This window comes from Lepisosteus platostomus, chromosome 18, assembly GCF_059453375.1.
Source record: "Lepisosteus platostomus isolate fLepPlt1 chromosome 18, fLepPlt1.hap1, whole genome shotgun sequence".
Taxonomy (NCBI): Eukaryota; Metazoa; Chordata; class Actinopteri; order Semionotiformes; family Lepisosteidae; genus Lepisosteus; species Lepisosteus platostomus.
The window spans coordinates 13,961,085-13,983,468 of NC_142628.1; the positions used below are offsets into that span (position 1 = coordinate 13,961,085).

Below are 22,384 nucleotides of genomic sequence, written 5' to 3' on the forward strand. Positions count from 1 at the left end.
GTAATGTGGAGCTTTGTACTGCGTGTATTTTCTGACTGTGGCCTTGGGTGACCTGCCTCCATGTCATTTCAATTAATACCTCAAGAATCAAGAGAAACACCAGCTGTGATGCCTCCAGAAGCTCTTCTGCATTCACTGTGAAGACCACTGCCTGTCGGCTGGTGTTATTGCTGATGTCACTGACATTGAGGCAGCAGTCCTCTTCTTGTCTAGACATCGTGTGTTGATGACTGACTCATGATTCCCCGGAAAAAGACATGGTGTGCGGATGCCTGATCCTTGACTCCCCAAACCAGACATGGTGTGTGGATGCCTGATCCTTGACTCCCCAAACCAGACATGGTGTGCGGATGCCTGATCCTTGACTCCCCAAACCAGACATGGTGTGTGGATGCCTGATCCTTGACTCCCCAAACCAGACATGGTGTGTGGATGCCTGATTCTCAATGCCCCAGATGAGACATTATGTGTGGATTCCTGATTCTTGCTTACCCACGCAAAACAAGTTATGTGTGGGTGCCCAATCCATTCCCCAAACAAGTGCTAGAAACAGATATTGACGTGGGCATCATGAGATGGACTGAGGTGGCCCTCAGTGACCTCACTTGCTCTGCTGTCTTTATCACCAGAGACCCTGCTTCAGGAAGCTCAGAAGAGAGAGCAATATAGATTTTCTTTAAAGAACTACTTGGGTGTGGGAATAAATGTGACCCTCTTGTTTTCTGGAATCCACTTAAATGTGTATGACAGATATGACTGTTTGTCAGCTCTGTGCATTGCTGTAATGTGATTGCAGTATAAGAGTATTGGAATCTTTTAAGTGAGACATTATCCAATTTGTACTTCATTCCTCTACAGTATATGATCTTTTTGGGTGCTTTTTCTTTGAGGGCAGGGGTGAATACATTTGGAGGTGACTGTATTATTCAGTGGTTACAATGAAAACCCAATTTCAGTATAGAAGTATAGCTTCAATAAAGTACAAGATAGACCCATGTCACTAATGCGCCATAGCTACCATGGAATATAGTTATTCAATTACAGCTTTGTGAAGTTTATAGTCAAGTCTTGTCTATATCTTTAAGTGAGATGGTGAGAAAATTGAAAAGAGACTTTGGTTTATGTCTGTGGTGTGACAGCTATGTTTATCACAAAAGCGAAACAAAAGTATAAGAAGTAAAAAAAGACATCAAAACACCAATTTACAGAAAAGACAACGGCTGTGCGTGGGAAGTTAAAAATAGTCCATCCAGAAATACAAAATGGGAAAGAGAAACAAGACAATCTGCAGTTCTCAGAAATCTTGGCTGCACTGTAATTTTATAATAATCATAATATTTTATACGATTAAATGTTTTAGATTTTATTATCTTTATAAATTATTAAATGAGGAAACTAATATGAAAGTGTATGGAAACTAACAGGAACATTTTGAAAACGAAGCAGATATGTGTCCTTGACATTCACTGGGGAGCTTTGGTAAGATCCAGATTGATTTCCTTAACCAACGGGACCTTTTGGCAATAACTGGCACTTTCGCACATGGTTGGCCAGCTCCATTCAAATGCAAAAAGGAGTAAATGCGATGGTAATCAAAACAGTAGTGACAGTGGGTAAGGAGTCACAGCTCCGCATCCTCCCTGCCTTTCTGCTCTCTCTTGCATTGCAACTTCCCTAGAAAGCCGCCAGCGTAAGAAATGGCCCGACATCAAAGTTTTTTTTCCTACAGGGAAATTCCCTGTTGCTCTTGCCTGACATGCTAACGTTTGCCCAGCCTTTGGGACACTTGCAATTTAAGAAAAAAAGGCTGGCATCAAGCCAGCAGCCATATCACTCTGCAGCACACAACTGGCAGCCCCACTGAAGCTCAGCAGGTGTGAGCCTGGTCAGTATCTGGATGGGAGACCTGGGAAAAACTAAGGTTGCTTAGGGGCCAGTAGGGGGCGCTCACCCTGCGGTCCATGTGGGTCCTAATGCCCCAGTATAGTGACGGGGACACTGTACTGTAAACAGGCGCCGTCCTTCGGATGGGACGTAAAACCGAGGTCCTGACTCTCTGTGGTCAGTAAAAATCCCAGGGCGTTTCTCGAAAAGAGTAGGGGTGTACCCCCGGTGTCCTGGCCAAATTTCCCATTGACCCTTACCAATCATGGCCTCCTAATAATTCCCATCTCTGAACTGGCTTCATCACTCTGCTCTCCTCCCCACTGAGAGCTGGTGTGTGGGGAGTGTTCTGATGCACTATGGCTGCCGTCACATCATCCAGGTGGGGCTGCACACTGGTGGTGGTGGAGGGGAGTCCCCATTACCTGTAAAGCGCTATGTAAGTGTAAGCAATTATTAATTATTATTATCAAAAATTCGGCACTGCTTAAAAGGAAGGAGTTCGGCCTGTTGCATGCAGCAGGCTGTGAGAGCACAGGGCTGGTGCACAGCCTCTCCGCCCACAGCAGACAGACAGGGCAGGGGAATGATTTAACTTGCCACTTCGCTTCAGTGTAGGAATCCCAGCGGGCATGCGTCTGTGCCACAGCAGCTGGGCCTGTTGCCTTAGTTTAGTTTTAAGATAAGAAAGACTTATCAGTGTTTCCCGCTCCTCTTGTTTTTCGTGGCGTTGGGCTTTGGATGGTATTTCTGTTGGACTTTAGTCACCTTCGAGCTAAACCAAATGTGGACAGACGTGATCGTACACAGGAGTCCATAGTGATATAACCTATCGATGTATACGGATGATTTACATCGTCAATTTTCCGGTTGTTAAGCAAATCTATGGTCGAAGGTAAAGAGATGCTTCTTTCAATGTTTTTGTTGTATTTCACTGCTTCAGGGGAAAGATTCCTGAAGCTTGCCAGTCCTCACCTCGTACTTATTTCCTTCCTTTAATTGCCTCAGAAGGGAAATTTGCTATGCAGGCAGGTAAGAGACATAGAATAACACAATACATCATACATTTAACACAACACCAACCCATTAGCAGATAATAGACATACTGTACATGAAGGATGAGAAAGAAAACAAAATGAATATGTAAATAAAATCTACATTCATTTCTCCCCATTAAGCAAGTGAATAGCTGTAGGAATAAAAGATGTCTAAATCGACACCCAGATGGGAGGAACTCAGATTGACTGTGCAAGGGGTGGTCATGACAGTCAGTGCTCATACTGGCTGTCTGCACTATTTGCATGACATAGATGTCTGAAAGCTGTAGCTGTTGTGCACCAATAACTTTGCTGGCTACCTTCGCTGCCCTGCTCCGTCCGTTTTTATTGAGTGTATTAAGGTTACCAAACCAGGCTGCTCCAGAGAATGTTTGGACACATTCAATGAAAGTTCCATAGAATAAAGTCATTGTTGTAGCGCACACATTAAAAGAGCGCAGTTTACTCAGGAAGAACAATCACTCTTGGCTCTTCTTACATAGGGCGTCCGTGCTCTCCTGTAAGGTTCACTTACTGATGAACAGTCGTGCCAAGTACGACTACCCCTGCTCCTGCTACATCCCCAAAATGGAAAGGAAGATAAACAATACAAACAGTTCTGTGAGAAAGGACACAACACAACACAACGCAACACGCCTAGCTGGCAGATGGCACAGTGGCGCACTGGTTAGCATTGGTGCCTTGCAGTTTTGGGGCCCTGGGTTCCTTCTGAACCTGGCGTGCTGTCTGTCTGGGGTATCGTGCAGTGTACTTGTTGCGTGCTGGGACAGGCTCTGGCACCTGTGACCCTGGACAAAGCGGTTTGAAAACGGATGAATGTTCCTAGTATTGCAGTGATTACAGCTCTCCTGTGTGCAGTCATAGCCGTCCCTGAATGTTCTTACATGGACAAAACACACCAGGGAAACTTGCTCAGTCCTGAGCCGAGCATTCTGGCTCTCCATGACTGCTAATGGTAGTCCAGTGGTAATCCCTGTTCTTCAGTGAACTGTCAAGAAGCACGGCCCTTTTTTTTGAAAGAAAGATGTGTTTTAAAAACTGCATGCCACTAAATTTAAAGTCTTTTCCTGAAATGTTACAAATGGAGGTCTGCCATGTTTGTTTGGCACGATGGAGTGCGAGTTCATCTGTATACAGTGAATTATGTGTAACGGCAATGTCAGAGACCATCAATGAGGTGCTGTGCTTTATTATATTTATACAGATAGATACACGAACCTGTAATATCAGAACTAAGGTCTTGAAAGGCTTTATTCTCATTGTTTTTCTTGTTTTCTACATTTTCTTCCATTCTCAATATTTTCTGTTCCTTTAAGAGTACAATTACGACACTAGAAAAAGCAAGTGCTGGCTGGAAAAGCGATATATCAGGGTAAAGGCATCGCTGAACTTTGTTAAGAAGAAAATATTAACGTGGTCTCCCCGCTGTCTTCTTCTTCCCTACAGTACTGTTAAACTTCGGTCCAAAACCAGCTTCCTTGCAAACGAGAGCCCGGACAACGAAGTTAGATGCTACAAAGAAGGAAGCGTGTGAAGATCTGACCCAGTCGAATGCCTTAATGAAAATATACAGCAGTTTTCCTTTCGAGGGTAACAATGCTAGGTTTATCAAGGGTATTTTCTGTTTGTTCGTTTGTTTGTTTTTCTTAAGTGTGAAACAATTTTTTTCTTTGTTTGAAATGGTTGTTAATATTATTTAAATATCACGGACAGACATTCTGGTTGCAGTTCTTTTACAAGTCTGCCCTGATGGTGTAATAGAGTAACCAAGCGAATCATTCAGTGGTTGCAGTCAGTCTTCTCTATGTGGCTAGCAGTTTTATTTTTCTTGTTGTTGATATTGTTTTATTTTTAAATCAAACACCACTGGCAAAAGTGGAGCTGCTGAACATGTAACATACATATATATATTATTTTCCTTAAAAAATGCATTTACAGCTGCATTCCTACAGCTTTTTAATCACAATTGCCTACTGCACTTATATCAAAACTTTTGTTTGCCTCCTGTTCCATTTCTGATGCTCCAGGGGGAAGTGGATGTCCTTTCATCATCTTGTTTTGTGTTCCGTGGAGTCCGGTTTGTGTTTCTCCTCTTATCCAATTATCTTCCACAATAACTGATTATTCCGTACAAAAAAGAAAGCTTCTGAGAAAGCTCTTGAATGCCGATGCGTGTGTGGGAAGCAAGTCTGTATTGCACAGAGCAGGGCAATAATTCAAATCTGAAAGAAAGGAAGTGAAGTGGGGAAATAAATTAGTGTTACACCAGCCAAAGATCCTGCTTCCCTCCAGTGGGTAGTTCAGCAACGCAGTAAAGGGAATGCCACGTTTTCTGCCGGGACATGGGCTCTTTCTAGCTAATATAGCTCTGCTGTGAGAACGGACATTGTCCATGAAGTAAACTCTGTCCTGTGCTTGTTACATGCTGAATTGGCGGCCCTGCGCAGGTTGGTAAATAAGGGAAAGAGACCAGAAGCCACCAGAGGACTTCACAAGCTGTCCCGGCAGGAATGATTTGTTGTCACCGATAAATGGTTCTGCTCTGTGCAACATTAATTAGCTTCCCCCTGGTAAACTGCATGAAGCCCTTTCTGAATATCCAGACTTCATGCTAACAAGAAGCACCACCCATGCTATTGTGAGCAGGAAGGACAGCAGATAGGGAATCTCCAGCGACACATGGAATAGGAATTCTGAGAAACAGGAGAAGGAACTGAAATCTGGAGAATACGGGTGAAGGACAGGGCTCATTTCAAGTGTACATATGTCAGAGCTCTATTTTCTATACTTTTTAAATTCTTTTTTTACGTTTTGGAGATGTGGATGAGTGCCGTGTACTTGGACAAATGTGGAATGACAGAGTATTGCCATGCACAGGACTGAAGAGAGGCAGAGGAGGTTTGCGTTTCAACCTTTAATGTCTAAAATGGATAGGCCCACAACGTGGAGAGGAGCTGAAACAGAAACGGACTCGTTTGCTATGTGTATCACCACACAGGAATCCTTTCTGTCTGATTCATGTTTGCGAAAGAACTTAAAGTCAAATATCTCTGAAAATCTAACTTATGATAGGTTTATAACCAGTCAAAATCCTAATCTTTAAAAGACAGTATTATTTACTTTGTCTTTTATGCACGTACACCAAAGTGGTATTCTGGAAGCTATGATGGATGGGAAAAAGTAATATTGAAATATTGACCCAGATTAAATCATAAGTGCAAATTGTAAAGAGCTGGTTTCCACTGGGGAGAAGGTCGAAGCCCACCACTCACAGGAAACAAAGCCTGTCACGTCCGAATCCCAATGCTCATTGGATCTGGGCCGCAGGGAGTGCTGTTCAGACAGGGGGAAGCACACACTGTGCTTGGAGAGATGGAACATATATAATATTAACAGCTTGAACAATGCGCAACTTCACCAGTAAGGTACCGGTTAATTTGATATCAATAGCAATTCTCCTATACTGCTGTTAAAAACATCATTGGGCACGGATTCCAATTAATGGAAGAACATCTGTAATCCACCTTTGTCTTTTGAAAAACTGTCGCCCTTCCTAAGCTCTGGGTGTGGGGTAAATGAAGCCGACATGATCCTTCGGGTCTTGCCTTAGAGTCACATGTTATTCAGATGACTGCGGTACTGAGACTAGGACAAGAGGCAGCTGGTGTGAGATCCACCACAGGCATCTGACTTCCTTCTTCAGTCCGCTGCCCTCAGACCGGTGCGCCGAAGACAGCCTGGCGCCCTCATTGGACTGAGAGTGTCCAATCACCCCAGAAGTGATCCAGTCCGAAGGCAGGAGTGGCAGGAGGAAAGAGACTGGCCTTTGAGTTTGGAGAACTTTGTTTGAGCGTCCTGAGTGGAGTGGACATGTTGATATTGCGATCAAAGCCATTGCATACTGGAAATCATATTTTTTTACCGATTCGTTATTTTTTAAGAAATGTAACTATGGTTTATCAGTAGTGCTTTCGGTTCAAAAGGTATTTTTGTATCTGCAATTTATTGTTCAAGTTCCCCTAAGAGTATGACCTGAGAAGATGATTTGTGTATTGCCAGTGTCCGGTCATTCAACTTCTGGCGAGTCCATACCTTAGTGATGCCATTTTTTAAATAATATACCAGAAAACAACCTTAAATATGAAGAATGAGGAATGTTTTATTTTTAAATGGTCTGCTACCCCAAACTCTATTCTAACTTTACTGCACTACAAAGGTGACCACCTGACTCAGTGCTGACTGTATCTGAATGTGTGGGATGGATTTGTTCAGCACGGAGCGGATACAGATACAGATGCCCGTCAGCTTGTTTCTAACTCCTCAGAGAAACCTCAGGGGGAAAACTGAGCAGAGCACCCTAAGGTGGTCCACTTTTGTCAAATGCATGAATGTGATAGCCCACTTCAGCAGTGTACAGCCACAGACCCGCAGATTTCACTGGTACGTGGGAATGCTCAGACACACTGTACAGGGGAGCAGTGTGGCCTGGTTTAGTGATCCATCAGTTCAATTATTTCTGGACAATAGCCACCTCTTGCCAGGTGGCTATGCCTTGATGCAAGACTTTGATAAAGATTTACTGTGGTATACTGCAGTTAAAACATCGTAAATCACATTACAGCACAGTAAAATCAGAGTAAATGCATGCAAAAGTGTGGTCAAGGAAGTAAATGCATAGTAAAAGGCAAGAAAAGCCTCTGAAAACCTCCAGAAGCCCTGTACAAATTTGCCTTGGCCACCATTCACTGGGAAAGGCTCCTTTCATTTCCATTGGGTTTATAATGAAACCTCCGTATTGCTGCGCAGTGCTGTAATATCTCCTGCAACAGACAGGCTTGGTCACTTGGTTCAGGGTCATCTGAAACTTGCAGTAATGAAGTTCTCTTAGACAACAGAGTGCTGGAACTCTCACACTGTTCCAGAGCAAAAAACCATACTGTAGATGGTGATCATGAAGCGCATTTCTGTGCTACACCCGTCTGTTTAGAGAGTTCTCATCCTGGGACTTGGGCAAAAGGCCAGATGGAGAGACCCTTCCTTATGGGAAAAGTAATGATTTAGTGTTTCCTTCAACCTTTGATCTCATGCTGTTTTTGTACGGGTTTAGTACTTTCTTAAAAAGTATTCTGGTGAATTATAAACAGGAAGATGATGTAAATCTTTGGTATCTTGCCCCCTCCGTCACAAAAATGATTTAAACAGTACAATGCTAGAAATTCTGAAACAGGACTGTTCTGGTTCTGTGAGTCCGCGGATTATTAATCTAAATGACCCACTGTAATTCAGCTCGGTATTGGCTGAAATGGACCAATTCCAAAATTTCTCCCAGCTTGTGAGGAGCTGCTGCTTTAAAGAGCTCTGGAAATCTGCAGACACACCTCCAGGACCAGGCCACCCCTGTCCTAAAGTACATAGTTTTGTATTGCAAGACTGAATATACTGTACTATTGCTGTTCCTGTTGCTTGATGATTTTTCTGAAGGGTTTCTGACCACCTGTGCATTGCATGAAGCTTTTGTTTTTTTAGAACTGCCTCCTTATTAAAACAAATCTATGTCAATTTTTTTTATTTATTTGGGTGCTACAAGCAGTTGGTTTTTTTGGGGACCCCCCTTTTTTCTGTTTTCAGTAAGGCAACCATTGAACTCATGGACTTTCTATATTTGTATCCTTTGAAAGGCAGCAATATCGGCAAGGACGAAAGATAGAATTATGTGCAATGATGATTCAAAGATCATAAATATATTCAATAAAAAAGAAAAAACAAAATGACCCTAGCACTTGTTTCTTGTGTCTTATTACTGTGTCTTGTGTCTGTACTGTGTGACCGGCTCTTGTTTATTTTAAGGTGGCCCGGACATCCATCAAGTAACGATGCATACTGATAAAGATTGTGCCAAACTAATCAGGGCGAGATGAAAATGCAGCCGTTCAGTGAATTTGGAATGAGTTTCTGAAACGCTTCCCCTCCCACAATGCACTAGACCTTGGGCGGGCATTGCCTATTCAACAAGGGGGAAAGGTCAGAGGTCATTTTCAAATGTCCCAGTGCCACTTATTTTCTGTTGTTTCTTTTTTCTGATACACGACACCCAAAGCCATTCATGTTTAAATATTTAAAATGAGTGCTGTGTCGAGTAATTACTAAACTTTGGGACTGATGCCAGCCCAGCACATCAGTCAAACTGCAACAATAGGCCAGTTGCTGGGATCTTATGACTTTACAGATATAGCAAGAATCCTGGAAATGAATAGAGGTTTTTATTTTGCAAGACATGCAATCAGCCTCAGTAAACTCTACTTAACGTTTATTTGGAAAACGTGACATGTCACAAGTCTGAAAGGTGGAAATAACATGGATCAGGTCTTGATTTGAAGTAAAGGCTGAAAAAGCTTGAGCAGATTCAAAAAATGAGAAAACTAGTTTCTTCCCATTACTTCCTCTTACCGCTAAACCTATGGTTTAGAAAGTTTCCAAACTAAGACCATTTTACATTTCTATGCAAAAACTTCAGAAGACATTACAGCCACTAGCAGAAACCTGTGAGAAATCTTCGCTAAGCATGGTTTAGTTAAGGTTAATTTGCTTGGACAGGATGGTGTAGCCTTTTTTAACCCAAAACCAGGACCACCACATGTCCTTTGATGCAGTTGTGAGATACGACAGACGGATATGAGAAAGGAGAAAGGCTTTTGAGACGCACAGATGACTGTAATGTCATTCTGACTGTGGTCTACCGCAGAGGTCAGCACATTAAGGCAGGGCAGACAAAAGCTATTCCTTAGGAAACAAACGCCACAGCAGAACAAGTCACGTATAAAAAAAGCCTGATGACTTATTTCTTGCTGCAGCACAGGGACTGTATTTATAGAGCCCTCCTGTCACTTTCTTTCACGGGCTTAGTTTCTGAAATGCTTCGGTCCGCTGTGGAACGCGACTCTAAAGACGTTCTATTATTGAATTAGGAAAAAGGGCTTTTGGGAAAATTTATAAAGATTAGCCGGGATCTGAGGGAGACAGCAGAGTACATCTGGTTCTATTATAGCTGGGGTTTACACCTGTCAATGTCCCCCAAGAATAGGCTCCGTTCCTCGTGGTGGTAACATAAGACTGATCACCGAACAATATGCCAACTCTTCTTGCATAGCTGTGGGAAGCTGTTTTTATCAACGGCAGCCCTGCCTGTCCTGCAACACTGTGCCCATCAGCCCAGAGAAATCTGATGCCTGGATGACACTACCACAGCACTTTAGATTGGCGGCTCGGCCCTGTCCATATGGAAGATGAGTAACACTACACCTAGCTTCCCCTTATTTACACTGTATTGAATGTTAGGGTTTTATTTAAAGGGACTATCATTTTGTCATGGTCAGAGTCTCTTGTGCACAGGTGTGTGTGACTGTGTGTTACGCCCACTGTGGACCAAGTTCCCTCATAGCTGCTGATGAACAGGTTAAGGCAATGTTAAAATGGTATCAGACTTTGTTTAGCATATTGGTTTGGAACTGTGAAATCCCTTCGTTTGTGGTAAATAAACTACATCGTCAGCCTACCCGATAAAGTAATACAAAGATATATTTACTCCTCATCTGTAGTATATAAACAGAAAATCTGGAGTAGGAGATCTGAAATCAATGTCTGTCATGTTTGCTTTTCCATTCAAAGCCACTCTGTTGCCGTCTGCACTTAAACCTTATCTGATCTGCCCCTCAGCCCAGTCTGGCCCAGTGTTTCCTGTGATGAAAAGCATGCCGCTGGGAGTCCCTGCGGGCTGATGAGAAAACGGTTCGCTGGCGTTGGGCCGGAGGAGGTGGAAACAGGCTTTCGCAGGCCGACACCTCCTTTCGGCGACCGGCTCGAACACGGCCCAGCCCGGCGATGAAGATATCAGACACCGGGGCAGTGGCGGGGGCACGGGACCGACAAGACAGTGCGCTATGGAGGGAGGAGGAGGTCGCTGCCTTGGTGTGTGAAAGCCGAAACGCGGCTAGCTGGGCGGGTGTGCTTTTTGAACGAGGTCTGAGAGGGGAGTTGGCTGCTGTCTTCCTGGGCAGGATCATGTCAGGCCTTTGCTGCGGTTTCCCCGTATTCACCTGCCTGAGACACCTGTCTTTTTTTCGGTGCTCTCCATTCGTGTGTGACTTTCAAAGGCGCATTCTGCTTTTAATGGACCTTTTGTGACGGGGGAGAAATGCTCCAGTGAGTACGGCTCAGCGCTATTTAGAAGAGGATTTCATCTGCAATGGCATACATCAAGGAGTGTGGTCTGCAGCCAGACAGATATTCCATGGGCAATCAATCGAATGAATACAGTGAGCACCACATCAATGCAAATAGATGCGGCTCTCTATCCCCCTTTCTTGTAGCGTATAGGCATCCCTTGCTGGCAATTTAAAACAATACCAAAGGGCTGAAAGGCAGGCAGGTGAGCTGCTGTTTTCCAAAGGTTCCACTCTTCCCACTGCAGTTCCTCACAGGAGGGTTTATCCTGAAGCGGCGGCGTGCGAGTCCATGCCCCCGGCCTTTTCCCAGAATCCTCCTCAGCTCCAAGAAGCAGGGCACCCGTAAAAAACATCATCCGCCCGCTGGTTTCCATCTGCATTCTCCGCCTGCGGAGCGAACGACCCGGGCCTTGCCCCTCGCATATCTATATAAAAAGAGGCAGAATGTAATCGGATCCCTGGGCAGGCAGTGGTTGTGGTTATACAGACCCTTTTAGCGGTTGTCAACACGGCCTACGGAGCGGAGCTTCCCACCTTATTTACCCAGTCGCTGGAGGCGATTAAATGTGACCACAGGAGCCACTTCTCTTCGTGTTTATGTCTCCCCAAAACAGCTGCAGGAAATGTCTGAGCTCTGCGGCGCGCGGGTGATTGAGCACGCCCGTGACAGTCCCAACCTTGTGCTCTCCTTTCCGTCAGCTCAGTGACGATTGCCGGCCTGCTGTTTACTGGGAGAAGCCTGTTGCTGTTTAGGATCAACAGGGAGAATGGAGGAGAGCTGCTGACGGAAAGTTATGCGATTGACTTTTTGGGCAAGGACATCCCAAGGGTGTCGTGCTCTGTCGCGGGTGGCCATGCTCGTATACTTCTTTGTTTTTTGACGGCTTAACGTGGGACTCGAGTCTGCTTCTACACTTTGCATCCCTATACTTTGGAGCCTCCTCCTACATCAATCTGCCGCTGTGGCATTTTATCAAAACCTTCAAAAATAAGAGCGAATCGGTTTCAAGGGGGAATTAGAGTTGGCTTCTTATGATTATAAGCATGACAGCCCCCAAAACACCTCCTCAGGGTTCTACTTTCTTGACGGAAACCGATTTTCTATCCCTGTGTTTGTAGAACGTGGAGCTTTTGGGATTTCAGTGGAGCAGCGAGTGGCGGAATTGATGACAAAGAATTTGGGAAAGCAGGAACAGTCTTGATCCGCAAGGGAAGCACTTTAGTGGGATGGGTGCAGGGAAATGTCTTTTTTGTTGTCATGGTGACTGGATTAGCTGTACTGTGCAAAGAGGTCTTATCCAGAGTAATCTGAGTCCAGCTGGGTTAAGGATGGGATATCTTTATGGGGCACGTACAGTTGGTACAACTATGACATTGACAAATAAGAATGTATACACATACCATACTCCTGTCAGTGTAAAACAAACACCTCTCTGTACCAGCTGTATTAAATGCCTTGAATGCAAAACCCCAATGGAAAATATGAATGCATTTTCGGGTCAGTATTTAATAATGACATTTGTTATCTTGCGGCCTGTATCCTTGTAAAGACTCACTGTGGTATAGCAGAGTAAAGTAAAGAGAATCACAGTGAAATCACGGCAAAAGAATGGCGAAGCATAACGTTATGAGGGAAAGGTCAAGACAAGCTTTGGCCAGAGAAAGGAGTTGTAAAGCTGGCACACCAGGTCCTGGAAAAAGCCAGGAGTACACCACCTTACAAACGCCAGATTGTCTCGTGGCCTGTGTGTGCACTCATGGGCTGTAGTATCAGGTAGGCGTGCTTGACCTTCAGTGCCCGTATGCTGTAGGTCAGAATCCTAGTCAGCAGCCCAGGGCACAAGGCTAAGGGCTTGATCATCGCCCCTTCTGGTCCCCTGGCTCTGCAGCGCTGCCAGCGGGTCAGCAGTTTGCTCTGGTAAGAGATGTCTGGCTTCGTCACCCTTCGGCCTGCACTGAGCATGTGCATGTGATTTAGTCAACAGCAGACTAAATCTGTGGTCAACAGCAGACCGGATCTGTTTAACAACAACAACAACAACAACAACAACAACCATCATCATCGTCATTGCATTTACAAAGTCCTTTTCATCCCAAACGAATTGTTCATGCCATTCAATTTCAATTGCCATTTAATTAAAACTGCCGAAATGACTTGATGGAGAATCTGTGAAGACAGCGGTATAAAAAGACATGATTTTCCTACATGCAACGGTAGCCAAAGACGCCCAGGTTGAGCGGAGAAGATCGACTAGTCGAAGGAGCCTTTCTGTGAGAGACGGTGCCCAGAGAATGAGCGCTGTGCTTTAACAGACAGCAGTCTCGTTCAGAGAAACCAGGACTGAGGCGTCCATCTGTCCCATCATCCATCCTGGGCGGCTGTCTTTAGCACGAGCCAGTGCAGAAGGAGCTGACTGGTGCATCAGCAGCATGGCTGCATCCAAACAATCTGTGTGCTTGGAGGGCGCCCAGCTGTGGCATTAGTAGTGATGAAACGACCTCGCCCGCTTCCACAGGCTGGGGGGCACCTCCAGTGGGGATATTATTCACCCACCAACAGGTTTATTACACTGAGTATAACAAAACAAAGTTCCAGTTTAACCTTGATGTGTTACATCCCATGTGTTCTCTGTGTTGCGTTTCACAAATGTGTCTCTGCTTTCAATCTTTAACCAGAATGTTCAGGATTTTTTAAAGTATTGTTGCTTCACATCTGAATCCAGGCCTTTTCATACCTAGATCCTTGACAAAGACAAGGGAAACACGATAGACCCACAGAATTGTGCTATTGCTTCCCAGATCCTTCTCTAAAGTTGCGGAGATCGGTGTGTAGACCTGTTATTCCTTTCCTGCTCACTATGGGCTATTCGGTGAGCCTTCTCATGGGCAAACATGCAAGTAACTTTTAACCCACGCACGTCAATGAGTTCTAAACCACTTCTCCACTCTTATCCATTCACCTTTTTAACCTCTCAGTCGACAAAACCTTTCATTCTTAAAATAACAGCAGCCAAGTAAATTCATTCCAGCCACTAACTTGCTTAGCTCTGGGCAGTGGAAAAGGTGCATTGTGCATGAAACGTAATTTATGAAAGAGAAAGTTGGTCATATTTAAAAACTCTAAACTTGTGTAAAAATGTGTGAGATGGGTATTGAAAGATCAGTACAAAATATGAAATGTACATAATCTTTACAGAGAGAGGCAGAGTGTTGCTATTTGTCTAAATACGATTTACGCTACCTCCAATGTGCTGAGAGTATTGAAAAAAGTGGTTAATTTTAAGATTTGAAATATTTCTCAACTGCAGCAGCAGGGGAGGTTTCTTTGGGGGCTGTGTCCCATTTGCCATATCTAACTGGAATATTTATTGGGTGTCCCCAACATGGGGGAGGGTGCTGTGGCGTTTCAGTCCATCGCGGCTTCAGAGCTTTTCTGTGCATGTGAGCCCTTGCATGTGTGTGAGAGAGACAGAGTGTTTGCGCACAACACATCGGGCAGAGAACGGGTTTCCTCCAGAGGACGTGGGGGTGAACTGGCAGAGGGGGTGCCACTTGCGCACAGTGCTGATTCCAGCAGTGTGCCAGGATTGTGCCAACCTCTCAGCTTCCCGACAGGCTGAGCCTAAATACATATATTACCGTTCCTTTCATCAGTCTTTATAAAAAAAAACCTGTCTGCTTCTAAAAGGATTAAACGAGCTGTTTAAGAATGCTGCCATTGTAAAAACTATGTAATATAAAATCGACATATTTTGCACGTTTTCTGCTTTAGACAGTGAACCACCGAAGGGCTACTGTTTAATTTCTGAGGCTTTGTGTTACTGGGAGGTGATTGAAAAGCATTCAGATTGTCTAAGCAAGTGTAAATTGAAGGCATGCTTTCTTTTGTTCGTTTTACACCGAGAGAGGCTGCCACAAAAATCCTGACCTTTTTAAATCTTGTTAGGCTCCTACTAAAATAGAAAAGACGATCTTGCTTACAGCAAAATAAAAGCAAATTTCAAAGCAGAAATGCCACTTCCATTCATGAGCTGAATACTCCACAAGGGATGACCACTGATGAAGCTGACAGGCTTATGTAACCTGTCTGTCTGTCTCACCCTCTGTTGCGAGTATAAGCATGCCCTTTTAAAGACCAAGTGAAGGCAAAAAGGAATAAAATAGAGCATTTAAAAGGATTTCTAATTCGGCTCTCAAATTATAGATGACACTGATTATTCCAAACAGCAAATCTGAGGACTGAGTAAGAAAACAGGTTTAGGAACACACCAGCTTTGGGCCAGTGTGATTCCCCTAGTTCAGGAAGAGGGGGAGCTGAATATTTGATCTTCTGTTTTTAATCATCTTGTGGCTTCTCCCTGTTTTGTTTTCCTCCCTTAAGGCATAGAGAAGGTGTGCATGAGGGTTTCCACCCACGGGGAATCCCAGATGAGCGCAGGGAGAACAAGCAACCTCCACACAGACAGCACCCCAGGAATTGAGCGCAGGGCCCCAGCACCACAAGACAGCAATGCGCACAACCGCTACACCAGGCCACCCGCACAGCCCCTTATCATGTTGATCCAGCAGGGTGTTTGCAGCATTTCAACAGGAGAAAATAGGAAAACAGAGCATTTTGATGAGCGCTGAAACGAAACAAGAAAAACGTCTCCTCTCAACGTTATTTTTTTTTCCCCACAGCACAGTCCATCAACGATTACACAACTGAGTACTGGCGAGATATAAAAAAACAAACATTCTGAAATGAACAGTTTTGAGCAAGCATTTCCCTAGCTACTTTATTCCCCTGTGGACGGCTCCTTGCAGGCAGAGTTAGAAGGTTAATCCCGACTGCCAAGTTAGCCGCAGATCCCAAACAACAAGGGGTGGGTGGGGAAGAGGTGCAGCAGGCAGCTGACAAATGATTTTGTGTGCGCGCACAGTCAAGGAGAGCCTTTCTGGGCATGACGGCGTGTTTAGAATGACATTGCTTTCCGTGGCTGCCAGAAATAAAACTGAGAGAGGCGAGGGGAGGCGTACTTCCCAGCTCTGCTGGAGGAGGCGCCGGTGTCGGGGGGTCTCTTTCAGCTGTCACTCGAGGGGAGTTTTTTCCACCTTCTCTGCTCATTTCCATCGGCTCTGTTTCTCCTCTGGGGGGGGTGATCAAGTTGTGACACCCAGAGGAGAGCTTTAGGATCTGCCAATCCGTGTGCCGGTAGGGAGATGACTCTCGAGCTGCTCCTCATGGTTTCTGTTGGTGTTTTCCCAGGATATATTTACTGCCGTGTTATTACAACAGTACAAATAAAGTTATTCATTTACCATATGCAGAATAATGTACTATCTACTGAGATATCAGCATTGGTCTGAAATCATAATGATAAGAGGAAATCATCATCCTTTTGGGCGATACAGTGCTGTAGCATTTTTTTAGCACTGCTGCCTTGTGGATCTTGGATTCCTGCCTTCTGTGTGGAGTTTAAGACAGTCTTCTTGGTACAATCTGGCCTCGCTGACGTTCCCCAGGGAATCTCCCACTTCTCCACCTCCCACTGCGCTAGAGTGGGCCTGCTGGCACAAAGTTAGCTTCTGGGTGGCTCACTGTGACCCTCGATTGGACTGAGTGGTTATTGGACCACAGGGTTGGGCCTGGATGTGGCTTGAAACAGAGGGAGAGTGGATATGAAGCATTACCACAACACTCTGTAATAGCTGCTCAGGTATGGCTTACCTGGAGCTCTCTCAATCCGGTTTCGGAAGATCCCGATCAATTAAGGATGCTAAATGACAAACTTGGTTTCTTCTCACCCAGCCTAAGCTAAGATGTCGTGATTAAACCATCGTGACCTAGGTCCAGTGGTCAGTCACAGATATCATAAAAAACAGACCCAGCAAGGTTTGTTTACTAAGGTATATAAACAAGAACACAAGAAAACTATTTAGGGAAGAAAAGAAAAAAATATTTCAGAAAAATAACAATCTGCAGTTTCACCCAGGAATTGTCCAATTAGAAGTTTCAACAACAGGACTGCAGTTCTTCAGGTTGTGTAACAACACACAGACACAGATATACTACAAGGACAAGTCTAACTTGCTATCCCATGAGGACTAGGTTTAACACCCTAAACTCTGCCCCCAGCTCCTCTTGATGGACAGCTGAGCCTCCATTTAAACCAGGGGTGAGAGAGGCTTTGTAACTTGACACAATATGGTGGAAGAAATAGACAAGGCCAACACTGTGGATCCACAACAGGTAAGACAAATACAACAGCCAATCCATTGAATAAAAGAACCTCTTTACAGTAACCTATTAGAGTTATATGAATTGATTCTGTTATGTAAATATAAATTAATAAATTATAAATGTAAGTTTCTGTTTTGTAAATGACAGAGCTTATTTAAAATAGCCAAGAAACAGAGATACTGTATATCCAGCACACAGTATATACACCAACAAGGACATTCATTTTCCCCAGAATGCAAAATAAATAATGGGTTTAAGGAGGCCCTCCTCAGTGCTTATGTGGTATGAGTGTTCAACAGGCCTTCAAACCATGCATTAAAAACAGACACAGCTCTTATAACAGTAGGAGAGAGCTGTGGAGACTTTGAGTAAATTATTGATGTTCAAATCCTACAGTGTAACGTCTGACTGTGTGTAAGATGTCTAAGGCTCTTGAACTGCATTGCATGTTTCACGTCAGCCAGGTATTAGATATTGAAACTGGGCTCTGCAGCTTAATAAAACCCCAGGCTCTCAGTGGACTCCGGGCCCTGTAGAAGAATTTTCAGCTGAAAGACGTTAATGCTTCTGTCATGCATTTTTTTTATACAGTATGGTATCTCAGGCATTCCTTATGGTCTTCTTTATTGAAAAGGACTGATGCGAGCAAGCTGTGAATCTGCAAATTCTTCTGGTGTTAGGATCATTCCCAGCACGCAGAAGAACGAAAGGAGGAAACGTAAAAATTTGAGTGAGGAGTCTGTTGAGTTAGTCTTCTGGGAGCTGCTTGGAACTGTATTTTATCTAACTTTGTTACATGTTGCGCAACGCCAATGCAGGATACCAGTTTTGCTGATAATCACAAAGTCAATGAAACTTTAAACAGATTTCGTTATGACGGTAGAAACGTTTTGCAGTATCATTTCGTGACAATATTCAGTACAGTGAAGACACCAGCAACAGACTTTTACACTGTTGACTGTGTGTCTAACACAGACTGGTTACTCAGCAAAAAACGTGCTGATCGTCCACCCCACATTTAATATGACTTCCTGACTGCCCTTCAGATTAACACAAACCCACAAGTCTGTGTTGCTGTATCTATGTGGACTTTCTCTTATCTCTCATAACTGCTGTTAACTCTTCCATGCTCCCCTGAAATTAAACTCCACATGAGCAGAAAACACATTTTGGTTTAAATGAGGATACCCTTTTGTATGGGGAAACAAAAGTGTCCTGTGTGCAACATTCTCCCTTTCTCTCATTATCAGATGTTAACATATCTGCTGGAACATTTTTTTTTTCAGGTTTGCGTACTGGCACTGATATTGTAATAATGTTATGGATGAATGCCTTAGGAATGGGAAAGGGACCCAAAAAGTTGATTTTTTTAAATGGTACATCACCTGCAGCCATGTTTCCGGTTTAAGACGTCCTGCAAGGCAGGATGCTTGGCCCTGGTAACAGATAGAAAACAGGTCTGCACCCAGCAGTATCAAAATATTTCGAGCCCTCGGGGTTCTGGGCAGGGCGATAATATCAAGTCAAGATGCAAATGAGTTGTGGCTGCGGTCAAAACGTGCTTTGGCAATCGTGCATGAAATTAAAACTGGACTGGCCATCATTAGAGGGCAAAATCAGTTTTCCATCTAGAAGGCCCAGTGCTGAAGAGTGACCTTGGTCACCTGAGTTAAGGGTCAAGGGGAGAAAGTGTGAAAGCAGTACTAGCTAAGAAGAAGGCTCCTCGCAGTCAGGAGTGTGAGAAAAACAGCTGCTGAGCTTCACTGTTTTTTATGTGTGGAATCAACCTCCTCTTGTTTCATAAGTTAAACACGTCACTGTTTTTGGTTCGCTTATAATTCCATCCTAAAGCCTTACAGAGCAGAGCGAGCATGGATAGCCAAACAGTGGTTTTCTCGCTGTAAAGCTTGTCTCACGCTTTGCAGATGATTCTGAATCTTAATTACAAAAGTTTAAATAAAAAAAACATGCATTCACCCTGGGCACAGCAGAGGCTGGCAGTCATATATATTTAAATAAAGGTTTTGATGATCGTTGTAATGAGAAAAAGAGAGCTGTAAAATGAAAAAAGAGACCAACCTTTCATTTGTGCAGTCACACAATATTACATTTGCTTTAATATTTTACAAGCCCATTATTCACTTCTTTGAAGGCTTCTTCTGTGGCATTCCATTTTTCTCTTTGTTCAAATATTCTGATTTTATTGCCTGATAAATGATTTTCTTGGGATTGTAATTTGCGCACAGAGGAACTTGTCAACAAGCTCAGAAAGTTTTCCAGTGATCTCATCTCTTTGGCCAGTGACAACAGGGACTGAAAGGATCTTGAGGTAACAATACAACCCAGTTAGGTTCTCCAGTCATGGAATCAAAGCTGGTCTTTTAAAAGACGTGTCTAAAAACAAAGCTTACCATCTTCCGTGTCGTCTGTTTATCACATTATGTTTCTTATGAGATCAGCTCTGTTTGCACTGCCTGTATCAAAGGGCTTAAACGTCCTTCTTAGTCAGATCTCCCCTCAGCAATCAGGTATAGCTATCTATTACTTAAAATAGAAATCATTTTCCTTATTGAGAATAAGTGACCGTCTCCAACAGGTTTTTACTGACCTGAGCAACGTGCATTTTGAAGCTGCAGGTGAGCCGAGTACCGAAGCAGATTTGAAAAACGGGTCAGAGCATCTCGGTGATTTTGCTTGGGAGCTGGGCAAAACATTGGCGCAAAGCTTTGACTCTTATGAAGAACCATGAAAGTCATAGGTAGGTTTATGGTTCTATCCTTTCCTACCTCTGTTCACTTGCAGAGAATCAATTTTTTGCAAGTAGAGGAGAGTGGCAATGATGTTTCTCTCCTTGGAGCTTCTGCGCAGTGGCTTACAGTCCGGACCACAGTAAAGATCCATCCTCCAGTCCAGTTCTGGCTCCTGGTCCCCTGCCTCCGGTCCAGCTGTTCCAACTGCTGCTGACACGGGACGAAAAAAAGCGGGACTTCAGACCAGAAGCACCAGTCACCTGCTAGAGACTGGAGTGAGTTTGACTCCTGAGTCTTTTACATATGAAAACAGGCCATCCTCATTGCAGAGATCCATCCTGTGTGAATAGACGCTTTATCTTTCAAGGCTCATGGTGATCTAGGGCCTAACCTGGGAGACATGGGATACTGGTCCAGACTTCACTCTGGATGAGGCGCGAAACCATCTTTGGACACAGACACATGGGAGAGGAACATAGGGGCAATGGTTGGCTTGTATGTTTTGGGGTCATGGGAGGAATTGAGACTAATCTGAGAAAAACAATGCTGATGCAGGGAGAACATGCAAACTCCACACAGAAGGAACCCCCATTTGGAATTGATCCCAAGACCCGTGACGGGTAGTGCTAACAGCCATGCTTGGTTATGTATCGATATGAAGATTAGCTTTGACTGACAATTATGCAATTGGCCAGACAATTATATATCTGGCCACTGCTCAGGAGTTTTCACTGTGTATCAATTTTTGATCAAGCTGAATTTAGCTGAATTTTCTGCATACCGTCTATAATAGCATTCTCTCTCAACTGAATTATATACACTCAATCTTCTGTGTCTACCACTTTTGACGATAATCAGATCACCTAATCCCTCGGACTGCAGTGCCATATGGAAGGAGGTACTGAATCTGTTAGTTGTTTGAGGGGAAAATCTGATTCCTCTATTGACACAACATGGGTGAAGTAGAAAAATATTGGATTTATAACATTTTGCCTGGCCCTTGAAGAATCTTAAAAGCCTTGACACTGAATCACCTTGGGAAGCTTTTGTGAGGTTTATGTGCAATGAAAAGCAAGCTCTTTGTCTTCTGCCATGAGTTTGACAGTGTGGAGGGACCGTTTCTTTGTCACGAACAAGCTCTTTAATGATGTGCAGTTAGTGAAATTAGGATTTCTGCCTAAGCATTCTTGACAAATTCTAACTTCCAATAATCCTAATGAATTGGAGCATTTAAAATCTATGATTTTTTAAATGTATTCTAACATGCTGATTCGGATGTTTGTTGTATGCTTTGAAACTTTTAAGAAGATGGCATAATGTTAAAAACTCCTACGGCATCAATTAAATACAAATATGTATAGTACACCAGTGTATTTGCAGGTTTATTTGTGTCTTTTTCAAAAACCTTTGTGTTTTACAGGTGAAGGGATAGACAATCGTGCATCTAAACTTTTAATTAACTGTATGCTTTCAACACAGTTACAAAAAAAAACATCACCTTATTTTGTTTTTGGAAGGGATTGTTCAAAGTAATATCTTCGAGGTACGGATTCACTTATCTGCCAGTGAAAATTGTTGTGGGGGAGAAAAAAGCTCAGAGGGGGCAAATGATGGGGGTGTTTTCAGAAGGATCTAATAATGTCAATGAGCTCATGCCTGAGGTCTCTGTGTTACACTGAGCCAGCCTCCACATGTACAAACAGGGGTGGCTTTGCCACATTATAAATCACTTGGCAGCTCCCAGCACAGCTTGGCATCTGCAGTCTGTAGCCGGGTGCAGATCTGGGCTCTGTCACAGCCTGCGTGTGTGAGCTGGGTTTCACAGAGGAAGGGGAGTGATGGGCTGGGTGTTGTCAAGTCTGGGTTGGTGCTGTGGTTTGGGTCCTTGACTTACTGCATGACAGGGACACATGCATACAGGACTGACGCTTGCTGTGAGTGTCTGGGGTCTCGATGCATCTCTAACCTTTTTATAAGTTAGTGAATAGCTGCCTCATCTTTACTATACGGTGTCCTTGATACCATATGCTAAGGTTCTGTGCCCTATGTCCTATGTCTATGTCTTGATAATGGCATTATCAAGGGAGAACATGCTCTCACCTGCTGAATGTGCAGTACAGGAGTTTCATTGTCTGAGGCAGTTAACAAAAGGCAATGTAACATCTTTGGATGTTTATAGATTACAGAGCCCCATGTGGTCTCTGGAGCACAGAAGTGATGGTAAACCTAAATCTCCAGAGGCCTGAT

At 43.8% G+C, this 22,384-nt stretch overlaps 1 protein-coding gene across 4 annotated transcripts in view; it reads left to right on the forward strand.

Annotated features, from left to right (window-relative positions):
• Positions 1-22,384, forward strand: part of kcna4 (potassium voltage-gated channel, shaker-related subfamily, member 4) — a 63,151-nt gene that overhangs the window by 32,416 nt on the left and 8,351 nt on the right. For 2 of the 4 annotated variants that reach the window (XM_088611879.1, XM_088611882.1), the window contains one exon: positions 4,389-8,718. The exons of 1 other annotated variant lie outside the window; for it this stretch is intronic. The gene's annotated coding sequence lies outside the window, so the exon portion shown is untranslated. Of the gene's footprint in view, positions 1-4,388; positions 8,719-22,384 lie in introns of those variants that run through there. One more of the 4 variants, XM_088611883.1, reaches the window with a different exon arrangement.